At 28.4% G+C, this 26,640-nt stretch overlaps 1 protein-coding gene and 1 long non-coding RNA gene across 3 annotated transcripts in view; one reads left to right on the plus strand and one right to left on the minus strand.

Moving 5' to 3' along the window:
• The window catches only part of LOC143066886 (uncharacterized), a 35,900-nt gene extending 16,828 nt beyond the window's left edge, over positions 1-19,072 (minus strand). Inside the window, exons 1-2 of the long non-coding RNA XR_012975774.1 lie at positions 18,913-19,072; positions 17,606-17,762 (exon numbers count right to left, since the gene is read on the minus strand). This is a non-coding gene — a long non-coding RNA (uncharacterized LOC143066886). The remainder of the gene's footprint in view (positions 1-17,605; positions 17,763-18,912) is intronic.
• The window catches only part of LOC143066885 (uncharacterized), a 104,995-nt gene that overhangs the window by 50,365 nt on the left and 27,990 nt on the right, over positions 1-26,640 (plus strand). The gene's annotated exons all lie outside the window — the stretch shown is intronic.

Here is a 26,640-nt window from a genome sequence, read left to right on the forward strand (position 1 = left end):
ATATATGTAAGATAGCCGCATAGTTTGAAGAACATTCACGTTGATTTGAAAAAGTTATTAAAAAAATTAAAGTGTACTATCTCTATTTTGTTCGAACTGCAAATTCTAGCTTTTTTGACCTAGAGTAATTTAATTTTTAAATTTTTCAGCAATACAACAAAAAACTAAATGACATGGGATTCAGTAAGCTTAATATATATCTAAGATACCTACATAGTTTGATGAAAATTCAAGTTGATTTGAAAAAGTAATTAAAAAAATGAAAGTGTACTATCTCTATTTTGTCCGAATTGCAAATCCTAGCTTTTTTATACCAAGATAACTTCAATTCTTAAATTTTACAGCAATACAACAAATAACTAATTGACATGGGATTCAGTAAGCTTAATATATATGTAAGATAGCCGCATAGTTTGAAGAACATTCAAGTTGATTTGAAAAAGTTATTAAAAAAATTAAAGTGTACTATCTCTATTTTGTTCGAACTGCAAATTCTAGCTTTTTTGACCTAGAGTAATTTAATTTTTTAAATTTTACAGCAATACAACAAAAAACTAAATGACATTGGATTCATTAAGCTTAATATATATCTAAGATACCTACATAGTTTGATGAAAATCCAAGTTGATTTGAAAAAGTTATTAAAAAAATTAAAGTGTAATATCTCTATTTTGTCCGAATTGCAAATTCTACCTTTTTTATACCAAGATAACTTTAATTCTTAAATTTTACAGCAATACAACAAATAACAAATTGACATGGGATTCAGTAAGCTTAATATATATGTAAGATAGCTGCATAGTTTGATGAACATCCAAGTTGATTTGAAAAAGTTATTAAAAAAATTAAAGTGTACTATCTCTATTTTGTTCGAACTGCAAATTCTAGCTTTTTTGACCTAGATTAATTTAATTTTTAAATTTTACAGCAATACAACAAAAAACTCAATGACATGGGATTCAGTAAGCTTAATATATATCTAAGATACCTACATAGTTTGATGAAAATCCAAGTTGATTTGAAAAAGTTATTAAAAAATTTAAAGTGTACTATCTCTATTTTGTCCGAATTGCAAATCCTAGCTTTTTTATACCAAGATAACTTAATTCTTTAATTTTACAGCAATACAACAAATAACTAATTGACATGGGATTCAGTAAGCTTAATATATATTTAAGATACCTACATAGTTTGATGAAAATCCAAGTTGATTTGAAAAAGTTATTAAAAAAATTAAAGTGTACTATGTCCATTTTGTTCGAAATGCAAATTCTAGCTTTTTTGACCTAGATTAATTTAATTTTAAAATTTTTCAGCAATACAACAAAAAACTAAATGACATGGGATTCCGTAAGCTTTATATATATCTAAGATACCTACATAGTTTGATGAAAATCCAAGTTGATTTGAAAAAGTTATTAAGTTAGGGTTAGGGTTAGGGTAACTATCTCTATTTTGTCCAAATTGCAAATCCTAGCTTTTTTATACCAAGATAACTTTAATTCTTAAATTTTACAGCAATACAACAAATAACTAATTGACATGGGATTCAGTAAGCTTAATATATATGTAAGCTAGCTGCATACTTAGAAGAACATCCAAGTTGATTTGAAAAAGTTATTAAAAAAATTAAAGTGTACTATCTCTATTTAGTTCGAACTGCAAATTCTAGCTTTTTTGACCTAGATTAATTTATTTTTTAAATTTTACAGCAATACAACAAAAAACTCAATGACATGGGATTCAGTAAGCTTAATATATATTTAAGATACCTACATAGTTTGATGAAAATCCAAGTTGATTTGAAAAAGTTATTAAAAAAATTAAAGTGTACTATGTCCATTTTGTTCGAAATGCAAATTCTAGCTTTTTTGACCTAGATTAATTTAATTTTAAAATTTTTCAGCAATACAACAAAAAACTAAATGACATGGGATTCCGTAAGCTTTATATATATCTAAGATACCTACATAGTTTGATGAAAATCCAAGTTGATTTGAAAAAGTTATTAAGTTAGGGTTAGGGTTAGGGTAACTATCTCTATTTTGTCCGAATTGCAAATCCTAGCTTTTTTATACCATGATAACTTTAATTCTTAAATTTTACAGCAATACAACAAATAACTAATTGACATGGGATTCAGTAAGCTTAATATATATGTAAGCTAGCTGCATACTTAGAAGAACATCCAAGTTGATTTGAAAAAGTTATTAAAAAAATTAAAGTGTACTATCTCTATTTAGTTCGAACTGCAAATTCTAGCTTTTTTGACCTAGATTAATTTATTTTTTAAATTTTACAGCAATACAACAAAAAACTCAATGACATGGGATTCAGTAAGCTTAATATATATCTAAGATACCTACATAGTTTGATGAAAATCCAAGTTGATTTGAAAAAGTTATTAAAAAAATTAAAGTGTAATATCTCTATTTTGTCCGAATTGCAAATTCTAGCTTTTTTGACCTAGATTAATCTAATTTTTAAATTTTTCATTTTCAGCAATACAACAAAAAACTAAATGACATTGGATTCATTAAGCTTAATATATATCTAAGATACCTACATAGTTTGATGAAAATCCAAGTTGATTTGAAAAAGTTATTAAACAAATTAAAGTGTACTATCTCTATTTTGTCCGAATTGCAAATCCTAGCTTTTGTATACCAAGATAACTTTAAATTCTTAAATTTTTCAGCAATACAACAAATAACGAATTGACATGGGATTCAGTAAGCTTAATATATATGTAAGATAGCCGCATAGTTTGAAGAACATTCACGTTGATTTGAAAAAGTTATTAAAAAAATTAAAGTGTACTATCTCTATTTTGTTCGAACTGCAAATTCTAGCTTTTTTGACCTAGAGTAATTTAATTTTTAAATTTTTCAGCAATACAACAAAAAACTAAATGACATGGGATTCAGTAAGCTTAATATATATCTAAGATACCTACATAGTTTGATGAAAATTCAAGTTGATTTGAAAAAGTAATTAAAAAAATGAAAGTGTACTATCTCTATTTTGTCCGAATTGCAAATCCTAGCTTTTTTATACCAAGATAACTTCAATTCTTAAATTTTACAGCAATACAACAAATAACTAATTGACATGGGATTCAGTAAGCTTAATATATATGTAAGATAGCTGCATACTTTGAAGAACATCCAAGTTGATTTGAAAAAGTTATTAAAAAAATTAAAGTGTACTATCTCTATTTTGTTCGAACTGCAAATTCTAGCTTTTTTGACCTAGAGTAATTTAACTTTTAAATTTTACAGCAATACAACAAAAAACTAAATGACATGGGATTCAGTAAGCTTAATATATATCTAAGATACCTACATAGTTTGATGAAAATCCAAGTTGATTTGAAAAAGTTAATAAAAAATTAAAGTGTAATATCTCTATTTTGTCCGAATTGCAAATTCTAGCTTTTTTGACCTAGATTAATTTAATTTTTAAATTTTTCATTTTCAGCAATACAACAAAAAACTAAATGACATTGGATTCATTAAGCTTAATATATATCTAAGATACCTACATAGTTTGATGAAAATCCAAGTTGATTTGAAAAAGTTATTAAAAAAATTAAAGTGTACTATCTCTATTTTGTCCGAATTGCAAATCCTAGCTTTTTTATACCAAGATAACTTTAATTCTTAAATTTTACAACAATACAACAAATAACAAATTGACATGGGATTCAGTAAGCTTAATATATATGTAAGATTGCTGGATAGTTTGATGAACATCCAAGTTGATTTGAAAAAGTTATTAAAAAAATTAAAGTGTACTATGTCCATTTTGTTCGAACTGCAAATTCTAGCTTTTTTGACCCAGAGTAATTTAATTTTTAAATTTTACAGCAATACAACAAAAAACTAAATGAAATGGGATTCATTAAGCTTAATATATATGTTAGATAGCTGCATAGTTTGATGAACATCCAAGTTGATTTGAAAAAGTTATTAAAAAAATAAAGTGTACTATGTCCATTTTGTTCGAACTGCAAATTCTAGCTTTTTTGACCTAGAGTAATTTAATTTTAAAATTTTACAGCAATACAACAAAAAACTAAATGACATGGGATTCAGTAAGCTTAATATATATCTAAGATACCTACATAGTTTGATGAAAATCCAAGTTGATTTGAAAAAGTTATTAAAAAAATTAAAGTGTACTATCTCTATTTTGTCCGAATTGCAAATCCTAGCTTTTTTATACCAAGATAACTTTAAATTCTTAAATTTTTCAGCAATACAACAAATAACGAATTGACATGGGATTCAGTAAGCTTAATATATATGTAAGATAGCCGCATAGTTTGAAGAACATTCAAGTTGATTTGAAAAAGTTATTAAAAAAATTAAAGTGTACTATCTCTATTTTGTTCGAACTGCAAATTCTAGCTTTTTTGACCTAGAGTAATTTAATTTTTAAATTTTACAGCAATACAACAAAAAACTAAATGACATGGGATTCAGTAAGCTTAATATATATGTTAGATAGCTGCATAGTTTGATGAACATCCAAGTTGATTTGAAAAAGTTATTAAAAAAAATAAAGTGTACTATGTCCATTTTGTTCGAACTGCAAATTCTAGCTTTTTTGACCTAGAGTAATTTAATTTTAAAATTTTACAGCAATACAACAAAAAACTAAATGACATGGGATTCAGTAAGCTTAATATATATCTAAGATACCTACATAGTTTGATGAAAATCCAAGTTGATTTGAAAAAGTTATTAAAAAAATTAAAGTGTACTATCTCTATTTTGTTCAAATTGCAAATCCTAGCTTTTTTATACCAAGATAACTTTAAATTCTTAAATTTTTTAGCAATACAACAAATAACGAATTGACATGGGATTCAGTAAGCTTAATATATATGTAAGATAGCCGCATAGTTTGAAGAACATTCAAGTTGATTTGAAAAAGTTATTAAAAAAATTAAAGTGTACTATCTCTATTTTGTTCGAACTGCAAATTCTAGCTTTTTTGACCTAGAGTAATTTAATTTTTAAATTTTACAGCAATACAACAAAAAACTAAATGACATGGGATTCAGTAAGCTTAATATATATCTAAGATACCTACATAGTTTGATGAAAATCCAAGTTGATTTGAAAAAGTTATTAAAAAAATTAAAGTGTAATATCTCTATTTTGTCCGAATTGCAAATCCTACCTTTTTTATACCAAGATAACTTTAATTCTTAAATTTTACAGCAATACAACAAATAACTAATTGACATGGGATTCAGTAAGCTTAATATATATGTAAGATAGCTGCATAGTTTGATGAACATCCAAGTTGATTTGAAAAAGTTATTAAAAAAATTAAAGTGTACTATCTCTATTTTGTTCGAACTGCAAATTCTAGCTTTTTTGACCTAGATTAATTTAATTTTTAAATTTTACAGCAATACAACAAAAAACTCAATGACATGGGATTCAGTAAGCTTAATATATATCTAAGATACCTACATAGTTTGATGAAAATCCAAGTTGATTTGAAAAAGTTATTAAAAAAATTAAAGTGTAATATCTCTATTTTGTCCGAATTGCAAATTCTAGCTTTTTTGACCTAGATTAATTTAATTTTTAAATTTTTCATTTTCAGCAATACAACAAAAAACTAAATGACATTGGATTCATTAAGTTTAATATATATCTAAGATACCTACATAGTTTGATGAAAATCCAAGTTGATTTGAAAAAGTTATTAAAAAAATTAAAGTGTACTATCTCTATTTTGTTCGAACTGCAAATTCTAGCTTTTTTGACCTAGATTAATTTAATTTTTAAATTTTACAGCAATACAACAAAAAACTCAATGACATGGGATTCAGTAAGCTTAATATATATCTAAGATACCTACATAGTTTGATAAAAATCCAAGTTGATTTGAAAAAGTTATTAAAAAAATTAAAGTGTAATATCTCTATTTTGTCCGAATTGCAAATCCTAGCTTTTTTATATCAAGATAACCTTAATTCTTAAATTTTACAGCAATACAACAAATAACAAATTGACATGGGATTCAGTAAGCTTAATATATATGTAAGATTGCTGCATAGTTTGATGAACATCCAAGTTGATTTGAAAAAGTTATTAAAAAAATTAAAGTGTACTATGTCCATTTTGTTCGAACTGCAAATTCTAGCATTTTTGACCCAGAGTAATTTAATTTTTAAATTTTACAGCAATACAACAAAAAACTAAATGAAATGGGATTCATTAAGCTTAATATATATGTTAGATAGCTGCATAGTTTGATGAACATCCAAGTTGATTTGAAAAAGTTATTAAAAAAAATAAAGTGTACTATGTCCATTTTGTTCGAACTGCAAATTCTAGCTTTTTTGACCTAGAGTAATTTAATTTTAAAATTTTACAGCAATACAACAAAAAACTAAATGACATGGGATTCAGTAAGCTTAATATATATCTAAGATACCTACATAGTTTGATGAAAATCCAAGTTGATTTGAAAAAGTTATTAAAAAAATTAAAGTGTACTATCTCTATTTTGTTCGAACTGCAAATTCTAGCTTTTTTGACCTAGATTAATTTAATTTTTAAATTTTACAGCAATACAACAAAAAACTCAATGACATGGGATTCAGTAAGCTTAATATATATCTAAGATACCTACATAGTTTGATAAAAATCCAAGTTGATTTGAAAAAGTTATTAAAAAAATTAAAGTGTAATATCTCTATTTTGTCCGAATTGCAAATCCTAGCTTTTTTATACCAAGATAACTTTAATTCTTAAATTTTACAGCAATACAACAAAAAAACTAATTGACATGGGATTCAGTAAGCTTAATATAAATGTAAGGTAGCTGCATAGTTTGATGAACATTCAAGTTGATTTGAAAAAGTTATTAAAAAAATTAAAGTGTACTATCTCTATTTTGTTCGAACTGCAAATTCTAGCTTTTTTTACCTAGATTAATTTAATTTTTAAATTTTTCAGCAATAAAAAAAAACAACTAAATGACATGGGATTCAGTAAGCTTAATATATATCTAAGATACTTAAGTAGTGTGATGAAAATTCAAGTTGATTTGAAAAAGTTATTAAAAAAATTAAAGTGTACTATCTCTATTTTGTTCAAACTGCAAATTCTAGCTTTTTTGACCTAGATTAATTTAATTTTTAAATTTTTCATTTTCAGCAATACAACAAAAAACTAAATGACATTGGATTCATTAAGCTTAATATATATGTAAGATACCTACATAGTTTGATGAAAATCCAAGTTGATTTGAAAAAGTTATTAAAAAAATTAAAGTGTAATATCTCTATTTTGTCCGAATTGCAAATCCTACCTTTTTTATACCAAGATAACTTTAATTCTTAAATTTTACAGCAATACAACAAATAACTAATTGACATGGGATTCAGTAAGCTTAGGTTTACTTACTATTTTAATAGCTTAAGAGTAGAATAATATTGTAAATGAGTGGAAAACTGGTTTTCTAAATCTTAATCACAAAACACGACACAATTGGTAAATACAAAACTTACAATATGTTTATATTGCAGGTGTTTTAATTATAATTATAAATTATAATAAATTATAAATTAAAAAATCATTAAATCATAAATTAAAAAATCATTAAATTATAATCCTGGTACGTATTGATACCTATTTTAATATTATTATTTTTTTATATAAACACACCTGTTGGTGACCTTCTGCTGTTGTTTTTTTATTTGTCGGGTTGTTCTCTTTGACACATTCCCCATTTCCATTCTCAATTTTACATAATATTTTAAATATATAATATAGTATAGTTACAATAATGAAAAGTTTACCTTATCCATAGCTATTCTTTAATTCTTTTTTATTTTTCATATTAAAATGAACATTTTATATATATGCTTATGTGTTTATTTAACCTAATGAGTATGAGTATGAGTATGAGTTCTTCAACTCAAATAGCCCTTTTATCTCTTGATTAGCCATTTACAATCACAAAGATGCACAAATTACTTATCAAAACAAATAATCACTTAAAAGAATTTAATTATATTCCCTTTAATTTCATATGTTTTATTTTTAATCCAAATAATTATCTACCTTGATTTTTCATTCTTTTTGTGATTGTTTATGGCTAATTAAGAGATAAAAGGACCTTTGAGTAAATAAATTCACACTCATACTAATTGGGTTAAAATAACACATTTGAATATTTAAAAAAAGTTAATTATTATATGAAACAAAAGAATTAAAGAATAGATCTATACATTTTTTAACTGGTCTAATAATTGATTACTTTCTAACTTCAGATTGGTTTGTTAGACATAAATGAGAAGAAATTTAAGTTCAGAAATTAATATATTGATGTGGCATAAAAAATACATGCTAATATTTTCTATTTTATTAGAAAATTATACAAAGACATTACAATTCTGTTTTTTTTGTGGAAAATACAGAGGAATACTTTTACAAAATTGAAAGTTTTACAAGAGTCAGGTGTGTATGATTTACATTGACCTCAATGAAAGTGACACTTCTTTTATTTTATTAATATTCTTGTCAAATCAAAAAACAAGAATTTGATGTTCCAACTAACCCATATAGTACACTTAAAAATTTAATTTATAACTTTTTTTAACAACCCTTTGATTTAAATCAAATTATACATCTCATGTAGTTTGTGTATTGCCTCAGTTCAAAAATAAAAATAATCGTTGTCATAAAACCTAGAATTTGCATTTCAGATTGATTAAGATAGTAAATGTAGTACAATCTCCTGTCAATTCAAGAATTTAAATAATCTTGGTAAAAAAAATTTGCTGTCCGACTCAATTTTTTAGAAATAAATTGAGAATGGAAATGGGGAATGTGTCAAAGAGACAACAACCCGACCAAATAAAAAACAACAGCAGAAGGTCACCAACAGGTCTTCAATGTAGCGAGAAATTCCCGCACCCGGAGGCGTCCTTCAGCTGGCCCATAAACAAATATATACTAGTTCAGTGATAAATCGAGAGATTTGTCATTGCCGATCTATTTATATGAGACGTCCTAAAATTATACTCAATGCGCACTTAAATGAAACAGTTGCCACTTGACGTTTAACTATAAACAAAATCAATCAACCGACATAATAGATTCCAAGAAGAGAACCTCGTATACTTTTTTTTTATTAAATCATTGTAAATAGTACAAATGAATTCAGACATGTCAGTGTTGGTACGGATTCGTTGGTACTTTGATGATGTGGCATAATAGTTTTGTTTTACACGTACACCATCATGAACTCCTATATATGATGTGACTGTTATTATAAATAAAGAGATGAAATTCTGACATTCTCAATTTATTCAGAATATTTTTTGCATTAATGGTTTTCTAATATTATTGATTACGTCTACATTTACGGTCCTACTAAAATGTGAACAGGAGCGCCAGGAGAAGACATTAAGGCGCTCGGTACAATGGTATTCGGGTATATAGATTTGCAAATAAAAGTGCACATATGATCAGTTTTGGTCAAATAGTTTTGTTTTCCAAGTCAGCATGAGGTATTAAAACTACTGAAATTTTGTTACGTATCAATATTTTGAATAAAAGGAGGACACGCTGGTATCCTAAATTTATGCGAACAAAAATTTGTTGTTATTAAATTGCAATATTGCTGTCCATTGTCATGATTATATTATACAATGATTCCTGACATAAAAAATATGGCTGATTAATACTATGCGGGTATGCCATGGTGTATATAGATTTACAAATTAAAGTGCACATATGGTCAGTTTTGGTAATGCGGTCAAATAATTTTGTTGTACAAGTCAGCTGGAGGTATCAAAACTACTGAAATTTAGTTACGTATCAATATTTTGAATAAAATGAGGACATGCTGGTATTATAAATTTATGTGAACAAAAATTTGTTGTTATTATATTGCAATATTGCTGTCCATTGTCATGATTGTATTATACATTGATTCTGGCATAAAAAATATGGCTGATTAACTATGCGGGTATATAGATTTACAAATTAAAGTGCACAAATGGTCAGTTTTGGTGGATGTGGTCAAATAATTTTGTTGTACAAGTCAACTGGAGGTATCAAAACTACTGAAATTTTGATAAGATCAATATTTTGAATAAAATGAGGACATGCTGGTATCCTAAATTTATGCGAACCAAAATTTGTTGTTATTATATTGCAATATTGCTGTCCATTGTGATGATTGTATTATACATTGAATCCTGACATCAAAAATATGGCTGATTTACTATGCGGGTATATAGATTTACAAATTAAAGTGCATATATGGTCAGTTTTGGTGGATGCGGTCAAATAATTTTGTTGTACAAGTCAACTGGAGGCATTAAAACTTCTGAAATTTTGTTACGTATCAGTATTTTAAGTAAAAAGAGGACATGCTGGCACCCTTAATTTAGGTGAACAAAAATTTGTTGTTATTATATTGCAATATTGCTGTCCATTGTCATGATTGTATTATACATTGAATCCTGACATTAAAAATAAGGCTGATTTTCTATGCTGGTATATAGATTTACAATTTAAAGTTCACATATGGTCAGTTTTGGTAATGTGGTCAAATAATTTTGTTGTACAAGTCAGCTGGAGGTATCAAAACTACTGAAATTTTGTTACGTATCAATATTTTGAATAAAATGAGGACATGCTGGTATCCTAAATTTATGCAAACCAAAATTTTTTGTTATTATATTGCAATTTGGCTGTCCATTGTCATGATTGTATTATACATTGAATCCTGACATAAAAAATAGGGCTGATTAACTATGCGGGTATATAGATTTACAAATTAAAATGCACATATGGTCAGTTTTGGTGGATGCGGTCAAATAATTTTGTTGTACAAGTCAACTGGAGGTATCAAAACTACTGAAATTTTGTTACGTATCAGTATTTTAAGTAAAAAGAGGACATGCTGGTATCCTAAATTTATGCGAACCAAAATTTTTTGTTATTATATTGCAATTTTGCTGTCCATTGTCATGATTGTATTATACATTGAATCCTGACATAAAAAATATGGCTGATTAACGATGCGGGTATAAAGATTTACAAATTAAAGTGCACATATGGTCAGTTTTGGTGGATGCGGTCAAAAAATTTTGTTGTACAAGTCAACTGGAGGTATCAAAACTACTGAAATTTTGTTACGTTTCAATATTTTGAATAAAATGAGGACATGCTGGTATCCTAAATTTATGCGAACCAAAATTTGTTGTTATTATATTGCAATATTGCTGTCCATTGTCATGATTGTATTATACATTGAATCCTGACATAAAAAATATGGCTGATTTACTATGCTGGTATAAAGATTTACAAATTAAAGTGCATATATGGTCAGTTTTGGTGGATGCGGTCAAATAATTTTGTTGTACAAGTCAACTGGAGGCATCAAAACTACTGAAATTTTGTTACGTATCAGTATTTTAAGTAAAAAGAGGACATGCTGGCACCCTTAATTTAATTAGGCTAACAAAAATTTGTTGTTATTATATTGCAATATTGCTGTCCATTGTCATGATTGTATTATACATTGAATCCTGACATTAAAAATAAGGCTGATTTTCTATGCTGGTATATAGATTTACAATTTAAAGTTCACATATGGTCAGTTTTGGTAATGTGGTCAAATAATTTTGTTGTACAAGTCAGCTGGAGGTATCAAAACTACTGAAATTTTGTTACGTATCAATATTTTGAATAAAATGAGGACATGCTGGTATCCTAAATTTATGCAAACCAAAATTTTTTGTTATTATATTGCAATTTGGCTGTCCATTGTCATGATTGTATTATACATTGAATCCTGACATAAAAAATAGGGCTGATTTACTATGCGGGTATATAGATTTACAAATTAAAATGCACATATGGTCAGTTTTGGTGGATGCGGTCAAATAATTTTGTTGTACAAGTCAACTGGAGGTATCAAAACTACTGAAATTTTGTTACGTATCAGTATTTTAAGTAAAAAGAGGACATGCTGGTATCCTAAATTTATGCGAACCAAAATTTTTTGTTATATTATATTGCAATTTTGCTGTCCATTGTCATGATTGTATTATACATTGAATCCTGACATAAAAAATATGGCTGATTAACGATGCGGGTATAAAGATTTACAAATTAAAGTGCACATATGGTCAGTTTTGGTGGATGCAGTCAAATAATTTTGTTGTACAAGTCAACTGGAGGTATCAAAACTACTGAAATTTTGTTACGTATCAATATTTTGAATAAAATGAGGACATGCTGGTATCCTAAATTTATGCAAACCAAAATTTTTTGTTATTATATTGCAATTTGGCTGTCCATTGTCATGATTGTATTATACATTGAATCCTGACATAAAAAATAGGGCTGATTAACTATGCGGGTATATAGATTTACAAATTAAAATGCACATATGGTCAGTTTTGGTGGATGCGGTCAAATAATTTTGTTGTACAAGTCAACTGGAGGTATCAAAACTACTGAAATTTTGTTACGTATCAGTATTTTAAGTAAAAAGAGGACATGCTGGTATCCTAAATTTATGCGAACCAAAATTTTTTGTTATTATATTGCAATTTTGCTGTCCATTGTCATGATTGTATTATACATTGAATCCTGACATAAAAAATATGGCTGATTAACGATGCGGGTATAAAGATTTACAAATTAAAGTGCACATATGGTCAGTTTTGGTGGATGCGGTCAAATAATTTTGTTGTACAAGTCAACTGGAGGTATCAAAACTACTGAAATTTTGTTACGTTTCAATATTTTGAATAAAATGAGGACATGCTGGTATCCTAAATTTATGCGAACCAAAATTTGTTGTTATATATTGCAATATTGCTGTCCATTGTCATGATTGTATTATACATTGAATCCTGACATAAAAAATATGGCTGATTTACTATGCTGGTATAAAGATTTACAAATTAAAGTGCATATATGGTCAGTTTTGGTGGATGCGGTCAAATAATTTTGTTGTACAAGTCAACTGGAGGCATCAAAACTACTGAAATTTTGTTACGTATCAGTATTTTAAGTAAAAAGAGGACATGCTGGCACCCTTAATTTAATTAGGCTAACAAAAATTTGTTGTTATTATATTGCAATATTGCTGTCCATTGTCATGATTGTATTATACATTGAATCCTGACATTAAAAATAAGGCTGATTTTCTATGCTGGTATATAGATTTACAATTTAAAGTTCACATATGGTCAGTTTTGGTAATGTGGTCAAAAATTTTGTTGTACAAGTCAGCTGGAGGTATCAAAACTACTGAAATTTTGTTACGTATCAATATTTTGAATAAAATGAGGACATGCTGGTATCCTAAATTTATGCAAACCAAAATTTTTTGTTATTATATTGCAATTTGGCTGTCCATTGTCATGATTGTATTATACATTGAATCCTGACATAAAAAATAGGGCTGATTTACTATGCGGGTATATAGATTTACAAATTAAAATGCACATATGGTCAGTTTTGGTGGATGCGGTCAAATAATTTTGTTGTACAAGTCAACTGGAGGTATCAAAACTACTGAAATTTTGTTACGTATCAGTATTTTAAGTAAAAAGAGGACATGCTGGTATCCTAAATTTATGCGAACCAAAATTTTTTGTTATATTATATTGCAATTTTGCTGTCCATTGTCATGATTGTATTATACATTGAATCCTGACATAAAAAATATGGCTGATTAACGATGCGGGTATAAAGATTTACAAATTAAAGTGCACATATGGTCAGTTTTGGTGGATGCAGTCAAATAATTTTGTTGTACAAGTCAACTGGAGGTATCAAAACTACTGAAATTTTGTTACGTTTCAATATTTTGAATAAAATGAGGACATGCTGGTATCCTAAATTTATGTGAACAAAAATTTGTTGTTATTATATTGCAATATTGCTGTCCATTGTCATGATCACATGTATTATACATTAAATCCTGACATAAAAAATATGGCTGATTTACTATGCTGGTATATAGATTTACAAATTAAAGTGCATATATGGTCAGTTTTGGTGGATGCGGTCAAATAATTTTGTTGTACAAGTCAACTGGAGGCATCAAAACTACTGAAATTTTGTTACGTATCAGTATTTTAAGTAAAAAGAGGACATGCTGGCACCCTTAATTTAGGCTAACAAAAATTTGTTGTTATTATATTGCAATATTGCTGTCCATTGTCATGATTGTATTATACATTGAATCCTGACATTAAAAATAAGGCTGATTTACTATGCTGGTATATAGATTTACAATTTAAAGTTCACATATGGTCAGTTTTGGTAATGCGGTCAAATAATTTTGTTGTACAAGTCAGCTGGAGGTATCAAAACTACTGAAATTTTGTTACGTATCAAAATTTTGAATAAAATGAGGACATGCTGGTATCCTAAATTTATGCGAACCAAAATTTTTTGTTATTATATTGCAATTTTGCTGTCCATTGTCAGGATTGTATTATACATTGAATCCTGACATAAAAAATATTGCTGATTTACTATGCTGGTATATAGATTTACAAATTGAAGTGCATATATGGTCAGTTTTGGTGGATGCGGTCAAATAATTTTGTTGTACAAGTCAACTGGAGGCATCAAAACTACTGAAATTTTGTTACGTATCAGTATTTTGAGTAAAAAGAGGACATGCTTATACCCTTAATTTAGGCGAACACAAATTTGTTGTTATTATATTGCAATATTGCTGTCCATTGTCATGATTGTATTATACATTAAATCCTGACATTAAAAATAAGGCTGATTTTCTATGCTGGTATATAGATTTACAATTTAAAGTTCACATATGGTCAGTTTTGGTAATGTGGTCAAATAATTTTGTTGTACAAGTCAGCTGGAGGTATCAAAACTACTGAAATTTTGTTACGTATCAATATTTTAAATAAAATGAGGACATGCTGGTATCCTAAATTTATGCGAACCAAAATATTTTGTTATTATATTGCAATTTTGCTGTCCATTGTCATGATTGTATTATACATTGAATCCTGACATAAAAAATATGGCTGATTAACTATGCGGGTATATAGATTTACAAATTAAAGTGCACATATGGTCAGTTTTGGTGGATGCGGTCAAATAATTTTGTTGTACAAGTCAACTGGAGGTATCAAAACTACTGAAATTTTGTTACGTTTCAATATTTTGAATAAAATGAGGACATGCTGGTATCCTAAATTTATGCAAACCAAAATTTTTTGTTATTATATTGCAATTTTGCTGTCCATTGTCATGATTGTATTATACATTGAATCCTGACATAAAAAATAGGGCTGATTAACTATGCGGGTATATAGATTTACAAATTAAAATGCACATATGGTCAGTTTTTGTGGATGCGGTCAAATAATTTTGTTGTACAAGTCAACTGGAGGTATCAAAACTACTGAAATTTTGTTACGTATCAGTATTTTAAGTAAAAAGAGGACATGCTGGTATCCTAAATTTATGCGAACCAAAATTTTTTGTTATTATATTGCAATTTTGCTGTCCATTGTCATGATTGTATTATACATTGAATCCTGACATAAAAAATATGGCTGATTAACGATGCGGGTATATAGATTTACAAATTAAAGTGCACATATGGTCAGTTTTGGTGGATGCGGTCAAATAATTTTGTTGTACAAGTCAACTGGAGGTATCAAAACTACTGAAATTTTGTTACGTTTCAATATTTTGAATAAAATGAGGACATGCTGGTATCCTAAATTTATGCGAACAAAAATTTGTTGTTATTATATTGCAATATTGCTGTCCATTGTCATGATTGTATTATACATTGAATCCTGACATAAAAAATATGGCTGATTTACTATGCTGGTATAAAGATTTACAAATTAAAGTGCATATATGGTCAGTTTTGGTGGATGCGGTCAAATAATTTTGTTGTACAAGTCAACTGGAGGCATCAAAACTACTGAAATTTTGTTACGTATCAGTATTTTAAGTAAAAAGAGGACAAGCTGGCACCCTTAATTTAGGCTAACAAAAATTTGTTGTTATTATATTGCAATATTGCTATCCATTGTCATGATTGTATTATACATTGAATCCTGACATTAAAAATAAGGCTGATTTACTATGCTGGTATATAGATTTACAATTTAAAGTTCACATATGGTCAGTTTTGGTAATGCGGTCAAATAATTTTGTTGTACAAGTCAGCTGGAGGTATCAAAACTACTGAAATTTTGTTACGTATCAAAATTTTGAATAAAATGAGGACATGCTGGTATCCTAAATTTATGCGAACCAAAATTTTTTGTTATTATATTGCAATATTGCTATCCATTGTCATGATTGTATTATACATTGAATCCTGACATTAAAAATAAGGCTGATTTACTATGCTGGTATATAGATTTACAAATTAAAGTGCATATATGGTCAGTTTTGGTGGATGCGGTCAAATAATTTTGTTGTACAAGTCAACTGGAGGTATCAAAACTACTGAAATTTTGTTACGTATCAGTATTTTGAGTAAAAAGAAGACATGCTGGCACCCTTAATTTAGGCGAACAAAAATTTGTAGTCATTATTTAAATGAATTAAACTATTGCTGATTGTAGCTGCATAGTTCAAGGATGTATAACTAACAAGGACGTATACACCTAACATCAAATATACTTATTTTCAAAAATATACATAATATGATTGAATTTGATATTGGAATATATATATATATTCAGTGCCTGTTATCATTGTAACCGAGATCGTTTTTATAATAGATAGATTGTCAGATCACAGATAAATTTGTGTTACGTTCTGTGCGTACTTATTTTCAATTATTTGTGTTTAATCCTGTTCATAAAACGGAAGTATTAATTTTCAAATTACTTTATTTTCGATGTTTCTACTACGAAACAAAGATATTAAAAATATATTTTTTTTTAAATCAACGAAGAGCGGTCCTGGTTACAAGTTAACTTAGTGTTGACCAGACCAGTCAAAAGTTAACTTGGGAACAGGTCTGGTTTTGATCGGATTTGTTCAAGCAGAAGTTAACTTTGTGGCAGGACCGGTTTCCAAGTTAACTTAGGTTAACTTTATGACAGGACTGGTTCCGAAGTTAACTTATGTTAACTTATGACAGGACTGGTTCGAAGTTAACTTATATCAATAGCGGACCTGTTTCCAAGTTAACTTTTTGGCAGACATAAAAACAGTCCTAGGTCCAAGTCCGCTTTTCAAGTTAACTAGATTTTGGTCCTAGGACTGGTCAGAGCAGTCCTACATTCGGTCACAGGTTAACTTTGACCAGTCCAAATGACTGGTTATCAAGTTAACTTGCTGTACAGGTTAGGAGTGCACCCATCTGTACATATATGTGCCTCAAAATCATTATTTTTTTAAATAAAATTAGTTATTATTCAATATTTATATTGAAACATTGCCTACCGGAAATGCATGTGTGCAGAGAAAATCATTCCACAAACATGGTTGATTTTTTATCCCTTGTACTTACAAACAGCCTCCGATCGATCATTAATGATGTTATTTGTTTGTTTTTATCAATGATAATCACATAATCTTACCTAAAAATGTTCACCGATTGTCCATAAAAAGTATTAAAACTGTTTTTTTACATCTTCCTGATCTTTGATCAACTTGTAACTTGTATTCCAGAACTTCCTCCAATAAAGGAGCACCTCAATCAATGAGTTTCCACCACCAGTTCAAAAGTACATATATCTGAAAGATTAAAATATAAAAGTCACACAGGTAGACATCAATCATCATTTAAAGGAATATTAAAAGTGTTTTGTTTATACATATGTATCGGCATAAAAATATGAGCTAATTCAATGTCCTGAAATTTAAAATTTAAAATATTTCCTCGATATTTACAGTTTATTTTCATGTGTATATATATATATGATCAGCAGAAATCGTTCTTCTGCATGTTTGCTGGTTTTACTTAAGATAGTTAACTTTTATCTGTATAACGCAGTGTAGTGTGGCCACGTACCCACACTTACTGCTTCATAGGACTTTATTGGGCTGAGTTGTAGTAAGTTTCAGTAAAGTGTGGCCAGATCCAGGCTTACTCTGTGATAAATGATGACATATATTTAGCCTGAGGAAACCCTCTGGCGAGTTCCTTAGATGTCACCTATAAGTGCATGTTAAAGGAAGGGATGGGATCCCACTAACATGTTTAACCCCGCCACATTATTTATGTATGTGCCTGTTCCAAGTCAGGAGCCTGTAATTCAGTGGTTGTTTATGTGTTAAATATTTGTTTTTTCGTTCATATTTTTATACAAATAAGGTCGTTAGTTTTCTCGTTTTAATTTGTTTTACATTTCCATATCGGGGCCTTTTATAGCTGACTATGTTCATTGTTAAAGGTCGTACGGTGACCTATAGTTGTTAATGTCTGTGTCATGTTGGTCTCTTGTGGATAGTTGTGTCATTGGCAATCATATTTATACCACACCTTCTTTTTAAGTACATATGCAAAAAATATCGAAATAGAACAGCACAGACTGATATTGGACATACTGTTATGCCTAAGGGTAGGATTTAAGATTGGTAGGTTTTTATGTATCATGTTTCATTCTTTTCTTGTGTTGATCAGAGAATTCATTTCTACTTTCACTTTCATTTTTGTGTTCCAGAACTCTGAGCTGCACTGTTATATTTATGAACGGACTATGCATATGAACACTTTATATTTCAGGTATCGCGGCCGTATTGTATTGTATGTATTATATTATTGTTTATGGGAAATATTGATAGATCATAGGACAGGGTTCGTTCTCACTGTTTGACCAGAGGGGTACTTTGACAGGATCCCAGCTTTAGTTTGACCCGTATATCACTTGTCCCTTTTGCTCACCTGTTTTATTCAATCATGTTAAGGGTCTTTAATGTAACCAAGATACGTTTCCACTAAGGGTTATTCTTGATAAGCCCATACCTCCCCTTTTCCCTCGACAGTTGTGTATTTCTATTTGTTTTTGCGCCATGTTCTATAGTATTGCCGTGGGAACTTCCGGTTTTAAGGACCAATCGGAATGGACAGAGATAACATAGTTTCCAGAACCCGGTATCATGTATATTTAGAATTAAAACCAATCGCTACGTTAATTGAGGGTGGTACTGAACAAGGAAAATGTGAAATAAAAATCGCAAAAACGTAGCACGAAAAATAAAAATTGGGAAAAATGAAGCACGAGAAATTAAATCGTAAATATTCAGAAAAAAAGTACCAGCAGTTATTACTAAGACGTTCTTGAAGACCATGTAGACATTATTAATCACTGTTGTTAATATGGACATAAAAGACCTTGTGGTCATCTTTAACCGTCTGCTACTCACATCTGATTTGAAAAAAAAATATTATCATGATGGACTTTATTACATGTATAGCAATTGCAGTTCGGACGAAATAGAGACAGTACACTTTAATTTTTGGCAGTGTCTGCGCGTACCCGCATGCGGGTACGAATAGTCAAATTGCCGTTCTAGGCTGCGCGTACCCACATCCGGTTTTCTAATAAAATGCCATTGGATCGGGTATAAAACGTGAAATATCTACGGAAATTATCGATAGAATGGGGAAGAACGAGTGAAAAGTATGAAAAATAATATTTTCAAATTGTATTTATTAAATAATGATACATGGAAATCATTGCAAAATTAAATGCACAATGATGGAAAATAGTCCCTGTAAAAGAAAAACATGATAGAAAGTAATACTATTACAAAATTTTAATGCAAATTTAAAGAATATTTTTTTTATAAATTAAAAATATACCCATATGATATTTTAAATTAATCTTTAAGTAAAATATAACACAGAAACTAAAATTTTGAAATATATAAAACTACTAAAATTAAAGCATGAGTTTATTAAAATTTAAATTTAAAGAAGCAAGTAATAATGAATAATGAAACGTGAACGTAGGCTGGCAACATTTGAAATGTGCAGCCCGGGGTTGAAATCTGTGCCAAAACAATCATATGTTACAAATCTTAATTAGTGACATGAATCTATTGTAATTGGTTTAAATTGATATTATAACTTGCTTCTTTAATTTTTATAAACTCCAGCTTTAATTTTAGTAGTTTTATTTTTCTTTTTTTTCTTTTCAGGGACTGTACAGTTTAATTTTCCATCATTGTGCTTTTAATTTTAAATAATAAATATAATTTGAAAATATTATTTTTTCATATTCTTCACTCGTTCTACACGAAATTCCCATACTATCAATAATTTTCGTACATATTTCACGTTTCATTCCTGATTCGATGGCATTTTATTAAAAAACCGGATGTGGGTACGCGCGCCTAGAACGGCAATTTGACTATTCGTACCCGCATGCGGGTGAGCGCAGACACTGCCTTAATTTTTTTAATAACTTTTTCAAACCAACTTGGATTTTCATCAAACTATGTAGCTATCTTACATATATATTAAGATTACTGAATCCCAGGTCACTTTATTTTTTGTTTTATTGCTGTCAAATTTTAGAATTAAATTAATCTAGGTAAAAAAAAGCTAGATTTTGCAGTTAGGACGGAAATAGAGACAGTACACTTTAATTTTTTTAATAACTTTTTCAAAACAACTTGGATTTTCATCAAACTATGTAGCTATCTTACATATATATTAGGATTACTGAATCCCAGGTCATTTTATTTTTTGTTGTATTGCTGTCAAATTCAAGAATTAATTTAATCGAGGTAAAAAAGTTAGAATTTGCAGTTCGGACGAAATAGAGACATTACACTTTAATTTTTTTAATAACTTTTTCAAATCAACATGGATTTTCATCAAACTATACAGCTATCTTACATATATATTAAGGTTACTGAATCCCAGGTCATTTTATTTTTTGTTGTATTGCTGTCAAATTCAAGAATTAATTCAATCTAGGTAAAAAAAAAAGCTATAATTTGCAGTTCGGACAAAATAGAGATGGTACACTTTAATTTTTTTAATAACTTTTTCAAAACAACTTGGATTTTCATCAAACTATGTAGCTATCTTACATATATATTAGGCTTACTGAATCCCAGGTCATTTTATTTTTTGTTGTATTGCTGTCAAATTCAAGAATTAATTTAATCGAGGTAAAAAAAGTTAGAATTTGCAGTTTGGACGAAATAGAGACATTACACTTTAATTTTTTTAATAACTTTTTCAAAACAACTTGGATTTTCATCAAACTATGTAGCTATCTTACATATATATTAAGGTCACTGAATCCCAGGTCATTTTATTTTTTGTTTTATTGATGTCAAATTCAAGAATTAATTTAATCGAGGAAAATAAAAGTTAGAATTTGCAGTTTGGACGAAATAGAGACAGTACACTTTAATTTTTTTAATAACTTTTTCAAAACAACTTGGATTTTCATCAAACTATGTAGCTATCTTACATATATATTAAGGTTACTGAATCCCAGGTCATTTTATTTTTTGTTTTATTGCTGTCAAATTCAAGAATTAAATTAATCTAGGTAAAAAAAGTTAGAATTTGCAGTTCGGACGAAATAGAGACAGTACACATTATTTTTTTTAATAACTTTTTCAAAACAACTTGGATTTTCATCAAACTATGTAGCTATCTTACATATATATTAAGGTTACTGAATCCCAGGTCATTTTATTTTTGTTGTATTGCTGTCAAATTCAAGAATTAATTTAATCTAGGAAAAAAAACCAAGAATTTGCAGTTTGAACGAAATAGAGTCAGTACACTTTAATTTTTTTAATAACTTTTTCAAAACAACTTGGATTTTCATCAAACTATGTAGCTATCTTACATATATATTAAGGTTACTGAATCCCAGGTCATTTTATTTTATGTTGTATTGCTGTCAAATTCAAGAATTAATTTAATCTAGGGAAAAAAAACAAGAATTTGCAGTTTGGACGAAATAAAGTCAGTACACTTTAATTTTTTTAATAACTTTTTCAAAACAACTTGGATTTTCATCAAACTATGTAGCTATCTTACATATATATTAAGGTTACTGAATCCCAGGTCATTTTACTTTTTGTTGTATTGAAGTCAAATTCAAGAATTAATTTAATCTAGGGAAAAAAAAGTTAGAATTTGCAGTTTGGACGAAATAGACAGTACACTTTAATTGTTTTAATAACTTTTTCAAAACAACTTGGATTTTCATCAAACTATGTAGCTATCTTACATATATATTAAGGTTACTGAATCCCAGGTCATTTTATTTTTTGTTTTATTGCTGTCAAATTCAAGAATTAAATTAATCTAGGTAAAAAAAGTTAGAATTTGCAGTTCGGACGAAATAGAGACAGTACACATTATTTTTTTTAATAACTTTTTCAAAACAACTTGGATTTTCATCAAACTATGTAGCTATCTTACATATATATTAAGGTTACTGAATCCCAGGTCATTATATTTTTTGTTGTATTGCTGTCAAATGCAAGAATTAATTTAATCTAGGGAAAAAAAACAAGAATTTGCAGTTTGGACGAAATAGAGTCAGTACACTTTAATTTTTTTAATAACTTTTTCAAAACAACTTGGATTTTCATCAAACTATGTAGCTATCTTACATATATAATAAGGTTACTGAATCCCAGGTCATTTTATTTTTTGTTTTATTGCTGTCATATTCAAGAATTCAATTAATCTAGGTAAAAAAAGTTAGAAATTGCAGTTCCGACACAAATAGAGACAGTACACTTTAATTTTGTTTTTTTTCTTTTTCAAAACAACTTGGATTTTCATCAAACTATGTAGCTATCTTACAAATATATTAAGCTTACTGAATCCCAGGTCATTTTATTTTTTGTTGTATTGCTGTCAAATTCAAGAATTAATTTAATCTAGGAAAAAAAAACAAGAATTTGCAGTTTGGACGAAATAGAGTCTGTACACTTTAATTTTGTTTTTTTTCTTTTTCAAAACAACTTGGATTTTCATCAAACTATGTAGCTATCTTACATATATATTAAGGTTACTGAATCCCAGGTCATTTTAATTTTTGTTTTATTGCTGTCATATTCAAGAATTAAATTAATCTAGGTAAAAAAAGTTAGAAATTGCAGTTCTGACGGAAATAGAGACAGTACACTTTAATTTTGTTTATTACTTTTTCAAAACAACTTGGATTTTCATCAAACTATGTAGCTATCTTACATATATATTAAGGTTACTGAATCCCAGGTCATTTTATTTTTTGTTGTATTGATGTCAAATTCAAGAATTAATTTAATCTAGGAAAAAAAAAGTTAGAATTTGCAGTTTGGACGAAATAGAGACAGTACACTTTAATTTTTTTAATAACTTTTTCAAAACAACTTGGATTTTCATCAAACTATGTAGCTATCTTACATATATATTAAGGTTACTGAATCCCAGGTCATTTTATTTTTTGTTTTATTGCTGTCAAATTCAAGAATTAAATTAATCTAGGTAAAAAAAGTTAGAATTTGCAGTTCGAACGAAATAGAGACAGTACACATTATTTTTTTTAATAACTTTTTCAAAACAACTTGGATTTTCATCAAACTATGTAGCTATCTTACATATATATTAAGGTTACTGAATCCCAGGTCATTTTATTTTTTGTTTTATTGCTGTCATATTCAAGAATTCAATTAATCTAGGTAAAAAAAGTTAGAAATTGCAGTTCCGACACAAATAGAGACAGTACACTTTAATTTTGTTTATTTCTTTTTCAAAACAACTTGGATTTTCATCAAACTATGTAGCTATCTTACAAATATATTAAGCTTACTGAATCCCAGGTCATTTTATTTTTTGTTGTATTGCTGTCAAATTCAAGAATTAATTTAATCTAGGAAAAAAAAACAAGAATTTGCAGTTTGGACGAAATAGAGTCTGTACACTTTAATTTTTTTAATAACTTTTTCAAAACAACTTGGATTTTCATCAAACTATGTAGCTATCTTACATATATATTAAGGTTACTGAATCCCAGGTCATTTTAATTTTTGTTTTATTTCTGTCATATTCAAGAATTAAATTAATCTAGGTAAAAAAAGTTAGAAATTGCAGTTCTGACGGAAATAGAGACAGTACACTTTAATTTTGTTTATTACTTTTTCAAAACCAACTTGGATTTTCATCAAACTATGTAGCTATCTTACATATATATTAAGGTTACTGAATCCCAGGTCATTTTATTTTTTGTTGTATTGATGTCAAATTCAAGAATTAATTTAATCTAGGAAAAAAAAAGTTAGAATTTGCAGTTTGGACGAAATAGAGACAGTACACTTTAATTTTTTTAATAACTTTTTCAAAACAACTTGGATTTTCATCAAACTATGTAGCTATCTTACATATAAATTAAGGTTACTGAATCCCAGGTCATTTAATTTTTTGTTGTATTGCTGTGAAATTCAAGAATTAATTTAATCTAGGTAAAAAAAGTTAGAATTTACAGTTCAGACGAAATAGAGACAGTACACTTTAATTTTTTTAATAACTTTTTCAAACCAACTTGGATTTTCATCAAACTATGTAGCTATCTTACATATATATTAAGCTTACTGAATCTCAGGTCATTTTGTTTTTGTTGTATTGCTGTAAATTTTAAGAATTAAATTAATCTAGGTAAAAAAAGCTAGAATTTGTAGTTCGGACAAAATAGAGATAGTACACTTTAATTTTTTTAATAAGTTTTTCAAATCAACTTGGATTTTCTTCAAACTATATAGCTACCTTGGTGATGTATTAATCTTACTAAATTCGGGCAGAATCAATTTGGGCCAATTGCAGTTTTGGAAAAGTATTAAAATTGTGCCAATCTCTTTTATTTTGATGATATTAATTGTGCCACATATACCTGCAAATATTTTTTACCATTATATCATACCTGTTCATGTTTTACCTATATCATACATGTACTATATTATTTTTTCCACTTAAGATTTAATTATACACTCGATCCTCAAATTTAAGAAAACATGAATCAATGAGTGATAGATTTCTCTTAGAAGAAATTTAAAGGTCCTGGTGAATAAACTTTACAGAGAACAATACCTGTTGTATTTGTTCAATGGGACAATAGAACTGCCAAAAGTTTAAATGGACAGGTAACTATCAGGTGAATCTATGGAAAGGTTTAATGGGGTTCACAATAAAATTTTAATAACTTTCTCAAACTATCCTGGGTTAGAACAAAACTTGGACAGAAGCTTGTTTATGATCATAAGATAGTATCCAGAAGTAAATTTTGTAAAAAGATAAATCTATTTTTTTCATATTTTACTTTTAAATGGACTTAATTTTTTCTGTGGGGAAACACCACATTCACTAGCTCTGTTGTAAAAGTTTTTAAAATTTAATAACTTTCTTTAACTAAACTGGATTTCTACCAAACTTGTACAGAAGCTTGTGTATGATCATAAGATAGTATCCAGAAGTAAATATTGTAAAAATAAATTTCCTTTTTTTCCGTATTTTACTTATAAATGGACTTAGTTTTTTCTGCGTGAAACATTACATTCACTCTGTGGTTAAATTTTTTAGAATTTTAATAACTTTCTTAAAACTATCCTTGGTGTGTACCAAACTTGGACAGAAGCCTATTTATGATCATAAGATAGTATCCAGAAGTAAGTTTTGTAAAAAGATAACTCCATTTTTTCTGTATTTTACTTTTAAACGGACTTAGATTTTCTTCCAGTTAACATAACATACAGTCTGCAGATAAAGTTTTCTAAACATTTATTAAATTCATCAACTATCCTAGATTTTTACCAAACTTGAACAGAAGCTTTTTACAATCATAAGATAGTATCAAGAGGAATATTTTTATTGATTTTTTTCCCTCATTTTTCATGGGCCTGCGATTTACAGCAAAAGTAGGCAAGACACTGGGTTCCGCGAAACCCTTACAATTTTTTTCTTAAAATGTCCTGTCCCAAGTCAGAAAAATTGCCATAGTAATACTATAGTTCGTTTCTGTGTGTTGCCGTTTAGTATGGTGTTATTTATATACGTTGTATTGCTATTTCAGACTTGTTATTTACATACTGGTACAATAAAGCATCAGAACCCTTAGCTCTTGTTGGTGTTATTCATTAACGCATAGAAAACCACCTACTACATTTCCATCAGTTATAGTTTGTCACCCAGATTTGTTTTCTTCTGAAAACGATTTTTGATATTAAGAACAGTTGTATACTATTGTTGCCTTTATTTACACAAAAATGCAATCTGCTTGTCATGAACACATTGTTTAAGTAACATACTGAGACATCTGGACACGCATAATATCATGTTGTAGATCTGGAGATATAAAGGTAGTCTAACTAGTTGAGTTAGGGGAGATCTTCTTTGGCTCAATTGGTTAGAGCGTTGCCTTTATATCCCGAAATCCATGGATTTTCACATCAATGGCGCTGGGAGCATCTGCTGGTGACATCCCATTAGTCCGACAACCATTATTCCGACAGCCCATTACTCCGACAACCCATGACTCCGACAGCCCATTATTCCGACACTTGAATGCGTTTTTTATAGTATGGGTAAATTATCTCTAAAAAGACCAACTCTGTTCTCTATGGTATGTGTGGTTGTCAGTCTTGTTGACAATTA

The sequence above is a fragment of the Mytilus galloprovincialis genome, chromosome 3, assembly GCF_965363235.1.
Source record: "Mytilus galloprovincialis chromosome 3, xbMytGall1.hap1.1, whole genome shotgun sequence".
Lineage (NCBI taxonomy): Eukaryota > Metazoa > Mollusca > Bivalvia > Mytilida > Mytilidae > Mytilus > Mytilus galloprovincialis.